At 44.3% G+C, this 15848-nt stretch overlaps 1 long non-coding RNA gene across 2 annotated transcripts in view; it reads right to left on the bottom strand.

Moving 5' to 3' along the window:
• Nucleotides 1-15848, bottom strand: part of LOC113631765 (uncharacterized) — a 353230-nt gene that overhangs the window by 98233 nt on the left and 239149 nt on the right. The window lies entirely within an intron of this gene.

Below are 15848 nucleotides of genomic sequence, written 5' to 3' on the forward strand. Positions count from 1 at the left end.
GGTCCCCTAATTCAAGTCTGTGATAGTGCCTTTAAATCACAACAACTACTAAATTGCTTCACTTATTTAAAGAATGTCCACTGCCCCTGGGGCCTCTGGGCATGGGCACAAAACACTGCTATCAGGAGTCGTCCACGGCGAATCTCAGCAATCAACTAGCTGCTCATCATCACACTTTTACCAGCAACACCAAGTACATCAACAAGGATGAACTATAAGAAACATATGGGGCTTCCCTGGTGGCGCAGTGGTTGAGAGTCCGCCTGCCGATGCAGGGGACACGGGCTCGTGCCCCGGTCCGGGAAGATCCCACATGCCGCGGAGAGGCTGGGCCCGTGAGCCATGGCCGCTGAGCCTGCGCGTCCGGAGCCTGTGCTCCGCAACGGGAGAGGCCACAGCAGTGAGAGGCCCGCGTACCGCAAAAAAAAAAAAAAAAAAAAAGAAACATATGATTCTTGTTCACACTTACATAAAATAATGACAGTGCTGTTAGTAATTAGTTACCAGATCCTCGATTGCTTTGTTCTTTGGCATTAGTAATATGCCACTTGAAGTTTTACACCAAATTAACATTACCCACATTCAACTGCTTCCAACCCCTTGAAAATGTGTAATCCTTCTTCATAAGCAAGACGACGTGCCTGAGAGTAAGATAAGCACTCTGCATTGGTTGCTCCCAGCCTCAAGAGTATGTGGTGTGTGACCCATTTTGGTACAGGACCATACTGTTCTGACACTTAGCAACTGTCCTTAGATATGAAAGATTATTTCACTATGTGAAACTAACTCACCTGTCTATGAAATAAGTTTTTTAACATGTAACTCTGTCAAACTACCAAGCCTAACAGATTAAAGTGAGGGAAAGCAAACTGAATACAACCAAGGCACTTACTCAACTAGGACTCATTTTGCTTCCACCGTCAGCTCGTACACAGAAACATAATGTCAGAGTTTCAGGGATCAGGTTCGTAATCAATGCTGCTAGGTCCCTTAAATTCAGTTTCTATTTTTTCTATTTGTAGAAAGTGAATGACATCTGTTGAGAGCTACACTTCCTATGACGATGAGTAAGGTGGCAACTATATGAACCACTTCCATTTTAAAGGGAAAAAAGTGCTTTTGGAAGAAAGAGGATTAGTGTTGACCAGACAGAATCCCAAAACCAGCACCCAAATTCTGTTCCAAAAACGTGGGCATCTACACTGTCAAGAGAAAAAACTGTCTCTCATTCCACTTGGAGTAACTACCCTCCCTTTGTCTTATAAATGACCCTGTAGACAGTGTTTATATATAATACCTAGAGATTTGTCTGTTTTCCACTGACACTATAAATCAAATGTTTTCAATTGACACTGTAACTAGAAAACTGGATCTAAATCTGCTAACTGGTTAACACAGCCTTATATGATCTGGAGTCTTGAGGCTTCATTTCCAAATCCATCTGAAACTCCCAGATCTTTGACTATCCACTTCCAATTGAAATATGAATGTGTCAGTTAGCTATCTGGCTGAGAGAGCACACGCTGAATCCAGAAACTCCAGATTTTGCCACAGGATTAAATATTTTATATGCTATAAATGCAGATCCTAGAATTATATTTAATCTTTTTCTTTCCTGTATTTGAATTTAATCAAATGCAATGTTGTTCTCGTTGTTGATTAGTTAATGGTGCTGTCTTTCACGTACGGAAGTTCTGATTCATCAGCAGAAAAACATGCTCTTGAGTTTTTCAACTAGTAAAGAGAGATTCTGTTGTTATTACCCACCATTTCACCAAATTCCTCTTGCAACCATATGACTGGTTGGACAAGCCCCTCTGTTAAACTAGAAGAGAGGGTTTGGGTGTTTTTTTTTTCATTAAGTAACATGAAAGAAGTTTAAATTCATGATCTTTCATTCTTAATATCATGGTCTAATAAACAGAACTAACTATCCCAGATATTATAAGAATGTGATCCAACATTTATTGGGGAAATATTACCTTATGTATTTAGTTAATTAATATATTCTAGATTCTAATGTTTTCACTATGTTGCAAGCAGAAAAGAACTATAGGATTGGTAACAAATGTTTTGCTCCTGCAAGTAATTATTTCGCTTAAAACAAAATACTCAACTTTTTTTTCCCCTTCCACAATGTGGATCCTTCAATCCTTTTGGATAAAAGGCTTAGATGATCTGTTGTCTCTAGCCAGAGTGACTGCATATGTTCAATAATATATCAGTTTCATCAGCTGCCACAGAATAGGCACACATGACAATAAATCATTTTGGGAACTTCCTGAATCCCAGCCAAGTTGTAGACAATAAAAGATCCTGCTTGTAAAGGCAGCTATAAAAGTTAATTTCATACAGGTTCCCCAGCACGCATGCTACAGTTCAGTTCCAAACAGATGTGGTCTTGGAATAGCAATGGAAAATGGCATGAAGCATTTCTGCTAACTTTCCGTATCAGGAGATTCAAATATTTGGTGTTTTGTGTAACCTTCGGTCATTAACACATTGCAGCAGGTATGAAAAATGAATTCTTCAAGCTTTTCTAATGTTGTTTCCAGTCTGAACTATTCCTCCACATTGGAAAGATTATCCATCAAGCCAGACATGCAGAGACTGAGAAAATCCACCCAGAAAAATAACAAAGACAACAGCAGACATTTGGGGCTACTTTCGGAAAGAATCTCTTGAAACAAGAACTTTTATTTATGTCCTTATTTGCTTTTGCCTGTAGATGCCCTGGCAGATCGCTGCAGAGACAGCTAGCTACTCCACTCAGCCACGGAGTTAACACGAAGAAGAGACATGAAGGAAAGGAAAAGGCTGAACTAGACAACGGACGCCCAATTACATGAACTGACTGAAAATGTCCCTCCTGTCAAACATTGCACTTGGTCCTTGCTCTTAACTATGGCCACTGTGAACGCTTGCTTTCCCTACCCCTGCCGAGGACCACTGCTCAGCCTTGTTCATTCCTAAGGTTCCCCATGATACGAGACTAAAATCATGTTTCTCCCAGTTTCAAACAATAGTTCGAATGCTGGGAAGTTGCACGTTTGTCTGAATATTTATAATTTGATCCATTCTCTATTCAGGTCTCAGTAGCAGAGCTCCCTATTAAGAGTTCTCTGGAATTGTCTTGCAACAATAATGATCAATCCTTTGGTTTATCTTTTGCTGGAAAGGGGATTTTCAAAATGTCAAAAAGATATACCCTCTCTACAAAAGCCCTGCTGAGCTTGAGAGTATAGAGTACACCTGGAGTCAGAGAAATTGTAGAACAATTAAGTGCTGAGGGCTGAATGAGGGTGTCATTAACATATTAATCATACACCTGAAATTAATTAAGGCCGACCAAGGGATTAAGGTGCTCCAGGCCAAAAAGAAAAAGAAAAAAAATGGATTGACGATGTTATATAGCAGATAGTTATATAATCACATCTTATGGCAGCAGATTGCTTTAAAATTACAAATGACACTTTCCATCCATTGGCTCATATGAACATCAGGCCAACCTCATAAATTTGCGAGGGATTCTTATTTTGCGGGTTTGAGGAAACAAGCTCAGTGACATTAGGTGACAATCCCAAAAAGAACAAAGGAGACAAAGGCCACAATCCCAGGGTCATGGTCTTGAAAGGGCAGTAGACTAGGAGTTCTACCATGGCTCCAGGGGTACCACACACACTGCGCTCTGGGACTGTGCTCCACGGAAGGCACAAATTCCTGTAACAGCTCAGCCACTGACCAATGACTTTGGCAAGTCACTTTAACTCTCGGGCCTTTTCTCATCTTTAAAAGTGAGGAGGGTGAAGTAGAAAAGGAACCCTAAGTTCCCTTCAGAGCCGACCTTCTACACGCGTCCTCCGGGGGGAGGTGGCAGAGATGAACTGTTATTGGCAAGAGGCACTAGGAACCACGCTTTGTGGGCCTTGGGTTAATGGTACCCCTGCCCCTCTGCCATGTTTTATCACAAGTACTTTGCATTTTCAAGTACTAGATACGACTATGTCAAACCATGGGTGGGGTGGCCTCAAGGCCAGAGGATATTATTCGTTCTTGTACCAGAGTGAGAGACAGAGCAGAAGCCAATGCAGCAAGTCAGGAAGCAGAGAGGCAAAAACAGGTCAGTCTCACTAGCCCCTGTGCAACTTTCAGTTGGTTTCACCTGGGGTTGGTTCTCAGTTTAGTGGTTGGTTTTCTTGGAACTAATAGCAAACGGTTTGTTTCAACAAGCAGGGGAGAAACCAAATACCTGGACCGTGACTAGCCTGACCCTAGGCCGACTGTGGTGTCTCTCTCCAGAGTCAAACAACCTCCGCTTTCCACCAGTGGCGCTGCTGCCACAAGCAAGAATGGATCTCACACCCAGTCCTATCTCTAGTATCCTCCTCTTTCTCTCCCATTTTGCAACTTAGAACACAGCAGGTCTTCACTGGCAGGCTACCAGTGGAGTATTCAAGGTCCCAACTGTTTAAACTGTAATCTGTGGCATTGAACAGAAGTAGGACTGGCTTGATGTCCAGACTCCACAATGAGAACGATGCCTTCATTCAGCAATCCCATGAAAACCATAGTCCTGCGTCTATAATACCTAGAACATCAATAGCTTGTAGAAATTATTCTCTATCATCGTCTGTTGTCATCAGAACATACCCATTTACAAGATAATAGAGGTGATTTTGTTTTATTTTACTTAATGGGTCAGCTCTCTGGAAAAAAACTGGTATTCTATACGGTAATAAATAGTACTTTAATGTCATAAAGAGTCCTTATCTGGCACCCAGGGCATAGCCTGCTACCTGGCAAGATACGGATCATTGGTTTTCAGTCCATATTACTTCCTAGAAGGTGTGGGCTGCAAAGGAACTCTTCTTTCTATATTCCAGTGTTTGAGTAAGTCTCGTTTAGCCAACAGAATGTCCTAAACCAAGACCAGGTGGTTTTAAACAATCTTTGCCCTCAAATGCCTTCCAGCACTCCACAGAGCAGCATGGCGAGGTAGGAGTCCAGCAGTGGGCTTCCCGTTCGACAAGTAAAGAACCTACCACAGAGAAGAGATGAGCCATTTGTCCAGATCACATGTGTCCAGAGACATACTCTTGGCTTGCAGACTTTTTGCTCTGTATTAGCAGCTCTGGGTGACAGCCATAAGAACAGTTCAAAGGAAGGGCCTTTCGCATTGATCATGGATTTCCTTTCATCTTGGAATTATTCTGTAGGTAACATAATAGTGCCCTGGGCACTTCCTTCAAGTAAATAAACCTAGAGAACATGATAATCCTATTTGAAACACCGTCATCCATATACAAGACTTCAAGGTGGCTTCTTGTGGAGGAAGAAGGAAAAAGTCATACACAGGTACTGTTAGCCACGAATCTTCCCTGGTGTTTTCACAATCACTGGGAAGAATTTTTTTTTCATTCCAGTTATAAAATTTATTTTATTACCAATCAATTGCATAAGCCTTATACCTAAGAAAGAAAATGAACCATGGACACATCTAAAGACAACTTCAAATACTTTAGAAAACTTGTGCTATCTCAAAAGGAGACTAGGCAGAGATTTTTCGAGCCCCAATTCAACCATTACAATAAATTTTTTAGTTTTATACTATTAGTAGTTGAGCTTCAAAATGCCCAAATTGATATCAGGCCACTCAGAGTTATTTAAAAGTAAACTGACAATTCATAACAGTAATAGTCGTAACAGCATCTAGCATCTGTACCATGCTTGAGAGTACTGATCTAGAGCTTTCACACCCATAGCACATTTCATCCCCACCAGCTCTCTAAATTGGTTACTATTATCTCCCTTTCATAAATTAACCCTGTGGCCAAAAAAGCTCAGAAATGGGGCTCGTACTCAGGTCTTCTGAATCAGAACCAAAACTCCTTTCAGTTTAGCACAAACAAATCTCAGCAGTGCCAGGTCAATTTACAATATATATTGGGAAATCACAAGTTGAATAAAGAGCAATTCTACATTTCTGAAATTGTACATGCACTAATTTTAAAATGAGTAAAACACCACCATAAAAAACAAGAGGATTAAGTCCTGAACATGATGTATTCAGCAGTTCTCCTTAAGATTTAACACTTTGCACAATGCCATACCCATTTGTAATGTTTTCCCAACAACCAACCAAAATTACTTTAGTTCTCTGGGGCAAAAATCTCTTGGCTCTCCCAAGAGTTTGCATCTGCACCTCGTAGGCGGTTTCATCATCTCACTCCATCTCTGTCTCTAATATGCCTCCAGAGGAGGAGACTTCAGATTCTGGATAGAGCTCTATACTGTCAACATCTGTAGGATTACAGGTGGTTGGCAAATAGGATTCAGCAACTGCTGCTTCTATTTCCTGTAACCTCCTTGGAAAAGGGAAGGAAAGGGAAGCCTCTTAAGGAAAATTTAGCTTAGGTACTATATCAGAGGCTACATGTCCACCGACATTCATTCTCTCCATTTTAATAATGCAATTCCTAAGTTGTACCTGTGCATAGCCCCTCAACTGGAGACTACACTTCCCAGCCTCCCTTGCAGCTCGGTGTGGCCATGTGATCACGCTGCAGCCAAAGGGACATGAGCAGAAGGATAGATGCCACTTCCCGGCCACTCTCCTGGCTCTTTCCCTCCCTCCTGCTCACTGAAGCTGTAGCCGCTGCCTTGCCTCCAGCCCCCACCTGCTGACCACTGGACTGTTACGTAAGAGAAAAAGAAATTGCGATCCTATTTACGTCACTACATTTTGGGATCTTTCTGTTTTAATAAGTTAGCCTGTGCCCTAACATTTTTAATTACAGGGGCTCAGGACCTGCATCTTACAGTACCTAGCAGGGCGTACACCTAAACTGTGAATTACTTGGGTCTCTTGTTCAAGTGAGCGTTCAACTTTATGTCAATCAACTTACTAATCAGTTAATATTTTCTGAGTATGTGCTCCATTCAAAGCATTCTGCTTGGCACCAGAGATATGACATTACCCAGCCCACAGGAAGTTCACCATCTAGCCACCAAGACCAGAGAGACACAAAACTACCACAAGTCAGCCCTGTTCATCGTTAATCTCCACACAAGTGGCACCAATGGCGAGTGTACAGCCATGCTTCTTCCACCTGCACTAGTAACGTTCTTCTCTCCTGGCCTGAGAGGCCTCCCAATCTGTAATAAGACTATGGCGTTTGAATCTGTTCTCCCTTTCCCAGATCACTTAATTTTCCTCCACCTCAAATTTTCCAATTACCAGACGGTCCCAGTGACTATCCACATCCTCACCCCTTTCAGACGCGAGGCTTCCCAACCACTCCATTACGTGTTCTCTTCTCTGACCTAAGGCACGAGGAAGTTGGCCTAGGCGACTGCATATTTTGTTTGTAGGCCATGCGCTATTCATGTTGGAGATAATCAATCACTCGGCGCCTCTCTCCCTGCCACCCAAACAGCGAATCTTGCACTGCTGTATTGGCCCGCGAGTTCCCACCTGCTGAATGACTGCTTTCCAGGAGCTGGAGAAAAGTGGCTGTGCAAATTGGCCTGGATTCCCCAGGCACCAAAGCTAGAAAAGGAAAAAATAATCAGGCCTGAACAAAATCAGGAGACAGACTAATGAAATGAAGGGGAATATAGATTGACTCTCATCGTGTGCCATTGGTGAGTCTAGAGCTGTTTTTTAAAATTAATCAAATGCTTTTGTTGTTCACTAAAGCCAAGGGTAACATCTGCTCACCATATTGACCAACATTAAAACACACACACACACGTGAAATGAAGTTTCACCTACGACGCTGGATTAATTACATCCCCAATCTAGTTACGTGGGGGAACTGGAGCAATTCCTCAATGTCAGTTGATTCTGACAGCAATCTCCATCTACCTTTAAGGGAAACCGCTTGAAATACAGCGAAGAGAGAATTTGTTTTGTGTTAGAAGAGCTGCCTGACCACTTACTACAAGTCCAACTTACCCAGCATACTTCATGTGTGAAAATGGGATAGCAATGCAGGGTTTCTCTGAAAGCCACTGATAAATGAAAAAGCCTAGCATGCTGCCTGACCCAGAGTAACTAGTCACTAGGTTTAGCTCAATCAGAAATGGACATTCAAAGAATGCTAACATTTGTCCTAAGATGAAAGTGAGAACCTAGAAGGAAGGGCTGCCAGGAGATGAAATGTAAAAACTAAAAAAACTGATTCGTGGGAGGAAACCAATATCCTCTGAAAAGGAAAGATTTCAGAAAACATGAGAAAAATGGCAAAGACACGGCATGAAGTGACAGAGAAATGTGTAGGAATGCTCTGAAAGCAGAGAGGATCTCCAAGGACATGAGCCCAGGAAAGAGGAAGAATAATACACTAAAGTATTCCATGAGCCGGACATCGGAGCAGTCCAATCCCAACAGAGACTGTGATTTTCCACCACAGATGAAGGAGGGACCTTGTGGAATTTCCCCAGTGATCAAAGTTGAAAAGAAGCAAAAGGAAAACCTATAAAGGGAATTGGAGAGAGATATAAAAGCCTGAATTAAATGGCATTAAAAATAAGATAAGATTCTGTATCCCTGCAATTTGCCAAACTGTTGTAGAGCTGACCCCAGGAGACTTCCACGTGTTGTAGTAAATCACTCTGGATGCTGACTGAACATGTGTGGTGTTTCAGAGGTACCAGCTTTGGCGAGGGGTTGGGGGCTGCTGAGGGCCGTAACCTACGTTGTATGAGAGAAAGGAACAATGATTCCAAGGGCAAAAGGGTGTGGCCGTGGGAGCTTCCATGTCTCACCCCTTCTCCAGTGACGCCCCAGATTCTGGTCTCCAGGCATCCCCTGAGCCTGTGACGTCACTGGACTTGTACATTTCAAACCCCTTTTCTCACAGAGTAAAGAATTGGGACAGCCGTACGTAGCAGGCGGGTCATGGTGGAAACGTCCACCTCTGGGCTGGTGGGTAAATAGCCCACAGAACAGAGAAGTCTCCTCCAAGGGACTCAAGAGTTCCTGATAATTTGAGAGGAAGAGAAGGAAGAAAATCCTTCCCCGAACCCCTGAGTTCAAGGTCATGTCCACTACCACCATAACGTGTGGTTTTACTTTGCTTTCTCTCAAGAGGCAGGCGGAACTCCTACCCCATCCACCCCGCCAGGGTCCAGCTTGTTAGCAGAGCTGGGGGCACCTTCCCAGTGCCCATGCTCTGGGGACACAACAGCAAGGCAACTCTCAGCGCACTGAAGCATGATGCATGGTTTCCCCACCAGGCGGTCTCCAGGTGGACACACCCGCCCTCCCCTTCCATGTGCCTCCAATCCTGCCCCCACTCAGCACCTTGCACCCCATCCTCCCCGGGCCCGTCCTTAAATCCCACACCCCGTGGAAGAGAAGGGATGAGGGAAGGCAGCACCGCAGCAAGCAACCTAAAACAAAGCCAGGCAAACTGCGCTCTGACCCCCGTGGGGCGGCCAGACGGCCCTTCTTCTGCCTGGGAACGCAGTTCCCTCAGAGGGCCCCAAGCTCCGAGGCAGTGAGAGCGCCTGCCGCGGAAGACGAGCCTCAGCCTCGCTCTCACTGCCCGATTCCAGCAGGGCTGGAAGACCTCGGTGCACCCTTGCTCCTCTGGACCCTCAGAAAGCTCAGAGCCATTTATTTGCCTTTGCTCAATCTCCCCTTTTTGCCACCAGGACAGTGTGAAGTCTGGAAATCTGTGCTCAGCACAAGACAAAACAGAGAGAGGAAGAAGCCAGCACAAAATGCTTTCTCCAGCGCGCCGCCTGGGGAGCCAGGCCCTGACTTTGACATGTGCTGGAGGTGTGGTGTCCAAAGTAAACCTTTGAACTAATTTTTTGGAACCTCCAAAAAGACCCTGCACATCAAAGGGGGATCTGATCCCTGCTCCGTGCGTTGCAGGCATGGTTAAGCATTTTGCATGAATCAACTACCTTCTGAAAAAGAAAGGAAGCCCAAACTCAAAGCACATTGACAGCCCTTGGACCCAAATGTGGCCCCGAGCACATGCTCACCACATGGCTGTACCCCCCCGCCCCCATTCAGTGGAATCAAACCCTCCAGACACGCCCCGGGGTCCCCCATCGCACAGCAGTCATGGCAGAGCCTCTCTCTGCAGCCTCCCAGTTCAGGATACAATGGGGCCACTTGTGGGAGCAGCCTCGTGCCCCTCGCCATGCCTACCTCAAGGGAGCCCGTGTGAGCTCGGACACCAGTCATGAGGGAAGCCCTGCAGGGCCGCCCCCCTCTTCCCCAGACGCCAGTACAGGATGCAGTTTGGGGCTGAACAGGGAGTCCTATGTAAGCTCCCTGGCACCATGCCCAGACAGCCACATCTTCTGCCGGCACCAGCACTGTGGGCACAGCAGAGAATTCCAGCCCCTGAAAGGAGGCAGAACAGGGAGTGTATCCTCAGTCTTGAGATTCTTCTGCCTTCTGCCCTCCTGGAATTAATTCAGTTCACCACAGGCAGCTATGGTGATCAGCAGTGGATGAGCTGAAACTCAGAGGCCACAGTTGCCCCAGCAGTTCCTAGAAATTGTAAGATATTTTCTTCTTGACCAGCCTGAGGAGGAAAGCATTTTCAGGCCCTTACCTACCAGCTGTGCTATCTACAGCCCCACAGCTGGACCATCATTGGAGGGCAGCAGGGAATGGCCCTGGGAGGCCACTTGTGTCCTTTCCAGCCCCTAACAACTTCAACCCACTAACAGCTTTCAAAGAACTGGGAAGATATCTGACCTTATCATTTCACTGGAGGCACAGGAAACAGTTTGGGGGACAAGATGCTATCATTCTTGGCAACTGTCTTTTTTAAAGTCATTTTCTCTGGTAAGCAAAGTTCTAGGTTCAGGAAAAGGAAAAGGGGTTTAAGACTGCTAATGTAACCTGATAGGTAACAGTCTTAATTAGCAGCTCAAAAACTGCCCACATTCTGTGTTTTTAATTAATAGGCACAATTTCTGTTGAGTTCTACTTCAATAGGAGCTATATAAAACCAATGAGTGGGTGACATTATTCCATTCAAAAAAGAACTATAAGAAGAAAAAAAAAGCTGAATTAGGAGGTACAGACAAGACAAATGAACTGTTTCTCTGGGCTCTTCTGTCATCAATAAACATTGTTACCTAACACCTCTTGCTGGAAACACTTCACCCCATGACCAATCCATCCCTTGAACCCTTGAACCATTTTAACACCTTGTCATTTTGACCCTTGAGTCCAGACACTGGGGATCCCAGCCAGATACTCTCATTCAGAAAAGACTGATGGAGCGTGCTATATGCCCAGCACCAGGCAGGTACCAAGGATGCTGAGATGAAAGAGCTGGTCCCACTGTCCAAGGAGCTCATAGTCTTATAGAAAATAACCAAATAAAAAAAAAAATGCTGTATGACTGAACTATAAGCATGCTGAGCACAGAAAGGCTGTCTTATTTATTCTTGTATTCCCACAATCCAAGCAAGGTCCAAAGAGAGTAGGCAATTATCAGATGTTTGTCAAGTGAACACAGGGTGAATAACAGGTGCTCCATATGTACAGCAGTGGCACAAAGGAGGGATGATCAACTCTGCTAGGGTGGGGTTTACCCAGAGGTCAGTTATCTGGTGCACAGAGGCAAGACCACACCAAGAGTTCTCCACGTTCTAACTGCTCAGAACCCAAGCAGACCACTTGTTAAATATTTTGATTATTATCCATAGGGAGAGAGGTGAAACCCTGAAGCTGGGTCTTAAAGACCAGGTGGGAGTTTCCCAAACAGAAAAGCTGGGAAGGACATTCCAGATAGAAGCAGCAAGATGGACAAAGCCAAGGAAACCCAAAAGGTACCAAACAAGTTGGGACGTTCTGAAGCGGGAGGCTGGGCTGACGCCCACAGGAGCCAAATCCTGCAGAGCCACATATACCGCACGCAGGCGCGCAGCCTTCACTGGAAGTCTGCGATCAGAGAGAGACCTGAATGAACCACTTTGACGAGAAGAGAGACACATCTGGGAAAAGACAAGTTCAAAGAGCTTGGAGATGGACAAGTAGAAAGATGTGAGGGGTTGGAACGAAGGCACTGGCAGTGGGTTAGAGGGGATCCGTGACTAATGGGGATATCTGGGAGGTAGGCTGTCCTCAGACAGAACTTAGGAGACTATTAGAGGTGAAGGATGAGAAGACAAGAGTTTAAAATAACTTCCATCCTTCTGGTTTGGGTAACTGGGGAGATGGTGGTTCTACTAAGACAACAGGACACAAAGGAGCCCAGGAAGTCTGGGGCAAGGAGATGATGAATTTCTCATGGTGAATGTTGCTTTTGCCATGGAGCAATCTAGAGTGGGTCGTAGAGTTCCAAAGCTCAGGCAGAGGATCTGTCCTGGAGAATTGGACCTCTACTGGCCTAGGATTTGCACGGGGTTTTCTTCTACTGTCTCGTGCAAACACAGACGCACACAGACACACCCTCCAAAAAAATTCTGGATGTCATCTCTGATAAGAACATTTCCATGTTTGAGATAAACCTGATACTAATTCAGAAGACACCACAGAGAGCAGTGCATAGAAAGTAGCTGTGACACTGACAAGTTAGTTATGACAAAGCAGACTCCAGCAAGACTTCCAAATAGGGAGAAATGTTCAAGCTCCATTTCTCGTATATGTTCCAAAGAGCTCAGAAAGAAACCTCAGTGCTCTCAGTAACCTCAAGGAACCTTTTCTCCCTTTAAAAAAGAAAAGAAAGGGGCTTCCCTGGTGGCGCAGTGGTTGAGGGTCCGCCTGCCGATGCAGGGGACACGGGTTCGTGCCCCGGTCCGGGAAGATCCCACATGCCGCAGAGCGGCTGGGCCCGTGAGCCATGGCCGCTGAGCCTGTGCGTCCGGAGCCTGTGCTCCACAACGGGAGAGGCCACAACAGTGAGAGGCCCGTGTACCGCAAAAAAAAAGAAAAGAAAAGAAAAGAAATAATGATTTAAAAAAGAAAGAAAGAAATCTTCTTAGCACACATCATCAAAGCCTTAGTCTCTGCTCAGTTGCCCAATCAATCTGAAGCACAGTGATGGTCCCACCAGACATCTACCTGTTGAATTCTAGAGAAACCCTGAGCAGTCAATAGATGGACTACCTTATGAGCTCCTTCCCTTTCGATATTTTTTCTTACAATCCTGGTTTCCCCAAGAACCAAGCAAGTCTTACTAAAACTTCACATCAATTAACCTACCACAGATTCAACAAATCCACTCCTATCTGGAGCACACTGGAATTTCCAGGTGGAGAATAAAACCCAGGAAAAGATCCAAACCTCTATGGCTGCAGCATAGCCAAAGGGGTCTTCAAGATCACCCTGATCTTCCACCAGATCGGCCTATAAATTAAGTCCGTCCTATTAGTCTCATTTTAGTACCTGACTGGGGCTCAGGGAGAATAAGCAACTTGCATGAGATGATACAGCAAATTGGCTTTATGGTAAGAATTCCCAATTACAATGGCCAGGAATCCCTGTCATTTTGAGAAGTGAGTTCTAGGCATCCCTGTGAAGAGGGCAGTCTGTATAGGTTATTACTGGACCCTAAGGCCAGATCAGGTGAGATGCGCAGAAAGAGGCACAGTGAAGGGTTTACAAGATCTTGTGTGTTACAAATGTTAGCTGATACTCATCATTTGTGGTAGTTACAGTCTATAAAATTACTGCACCATTGCTCCTAGGGGAAATGCAAAGTTAGGCTCCTGAGAGCCTCTGATCACAGCATTAACCGGTCATCAACTAATCAATACAGAACCTTGTTTTATGTGTGTTTCTGCTTAAAGACACCTCATTCAATATATATTGTTGATTTGTTAACACCGAACTCACGGCCAACAGCCCTATAGCTCATGCCTGAATGAAGATTCTCTAACACGTGTATTTAAGTCAAAATCACAGCCTTCTTGCACTTAGCAACACTAGACATCACTTCAACACTACACTAGGGGACCACTTTAAATAGAAAAATCACCGAGAAAAAGCACCAAACTGTGGGAAATGTGGCACTAAATACACCACGAGAAGGAAACCTGTTCACAGTACTAGAGCTGAAACCAGAAGGCAGAGTGTGGCCTTGTTCAGCCTCAGCTAGAAACCTGTGCATTGGGTGACTCAAATTTTTCACCACTCTGTGCATGTCCACAAATGACTGTGAAAGTACTATAATTATTGATTTGGGTGGGGGTTATAAATACGTTTTAGCCAGTAGGTGAATTCGCAAATACAGAGCTGTGAGTAACGAGGATCAATTGTAGGTTGTACTGTAACTCTTTCCTGTAACCCAGCTATTCTGCAGGGAATTTTGGCTAGATGTTTAAACACATCATCATTTAAGTTCAAGGTCATTCAAGCCACTTTCACTTGGGGGAGGGGAGTTTAGTATATTCTTACAACAAAAATTAAAATGAAGAAATGATCGACAGGGTTATTTTTAAAATGCAGTCTATTTTAAATGCTTATGTCTGACAAATTAATGCCTTTAACTCGCAACACTGATATAATGCAATGCAACTGGCACTACCCATAAGATAATTTTTTAATATTAATTCATAGATCATCACAGGCAGTATGGTCTGGAGGAGAAACACACGTTTTCAGTTATATGTCAATCATCTTTTACTTTATCTGGATCTTTCTGTGTCTGTGACCTCATTTGGAGAGAATCCCAATGTCTATATTTGAACTCCTTTGAGAACATGTGGCTCCAGCAGATGATTTTCCTGACCCTCCCTGTGATGGGCTCATAAGTGAATAATGATCCAGGTCTCTTCAAGGAGTCGGTCACTCCCTTTCCAGTTCACAATGCAATTAAAGGAACCTATTATTCTATCTTCTGGGTGACTAGCAACAGAGGCCCTAGGAAGGAAAGAGGCCAGGACACAGTAAAGGAGCAGGTTAAACAAAAGCCACAGTTCAGACTGCCCTTCCAGGCTGTGAGATCTGCCCCAAGTCACTTTCCGTCTCCAGGCTCCAGTTTCCTCAACTGGAATTAGAAGATGTTTTAGATCAGTGGTTGGCAAACATTTTCTGGAAAGATTCAGCTAGTAAATATTTTAGCCTTTATGGGTCAAGAGGCAAAACCAAGGATATTTGTAGGTAATTGTTATAACAAGAAAGAAAATTAATGTCCACAATTTTTTTTCAACCATTTCAAAATGTAAAAACCGTTCCTTAGCTCGTGGGCTGTACAAAAACAGGCAGCGGACTGGACTTGGACATTGGGGTGTAGTTTGTTGACCCTTCTTTAGATCCCATCAGTGCTGCCCAGCAGAATTTTCTGTGATGATGGAGATGTTCTCTACCTGCACCATGGCTACTGAACACTTGCAATGTGGCTAGGGTGACAGGGGAATTGAATTGTTAGTCTTATTTCATTTCAGTTAATTTAAATTGAAATAGGCACACAAAGCAAGTGGCTAAGCACAGCTGCAGACCTTTCCTCCATTTCCTCAGGCCCTAATACTTCATGGCTCCACAGATCGCTGCCTTCAAGAGCTTCTGTTCTATGAAGTTGGCAGGTGCGGACAAGCTTTGAAGATTTTGCCCTCGTTGATTACTTTGGCCTGCACCGACTTTTTCTTCTCTAGTTTTCTACCATGTCTCTAGTCTGCCATATCCATTCGAATGCTAAATTCCAAACTGGGCAGGGAGGTACCCCAAGGTGTCCCAACAAACTCAAGGGATGCTACAGATATTTTAAATTTGAAGAAACCACACCATACTCAACATTTATCTATCTATACTAGTGCAAATGACTACTAGTGCAACATCTATCCAATAGTTCATACACAATGACTAGTTTGTAGCTTCATCATTAGATAGAGCTACATTCCTTTTGATGAAGTCATATCTTTGCAAA

This window comes from Aethalodelphis obliquidens, unplaced genomic scaffold (assembly GCF_003676395.1).
Source record: "Aethalodelphis obliquidens isolate GAN/ISIS:26980383/991018 unplaced genomic scaffold, ASM367639v1 scaffold34, whole genome shotgun sequence".
Taxonomy (NCBI): domain Eukaryota; kingdom Metazoa; phylum Chordata; class Mammalia; order Artiodactyla; family Delphinidae; genus Aethalodelphis; species Aethalodelphis obliquidens.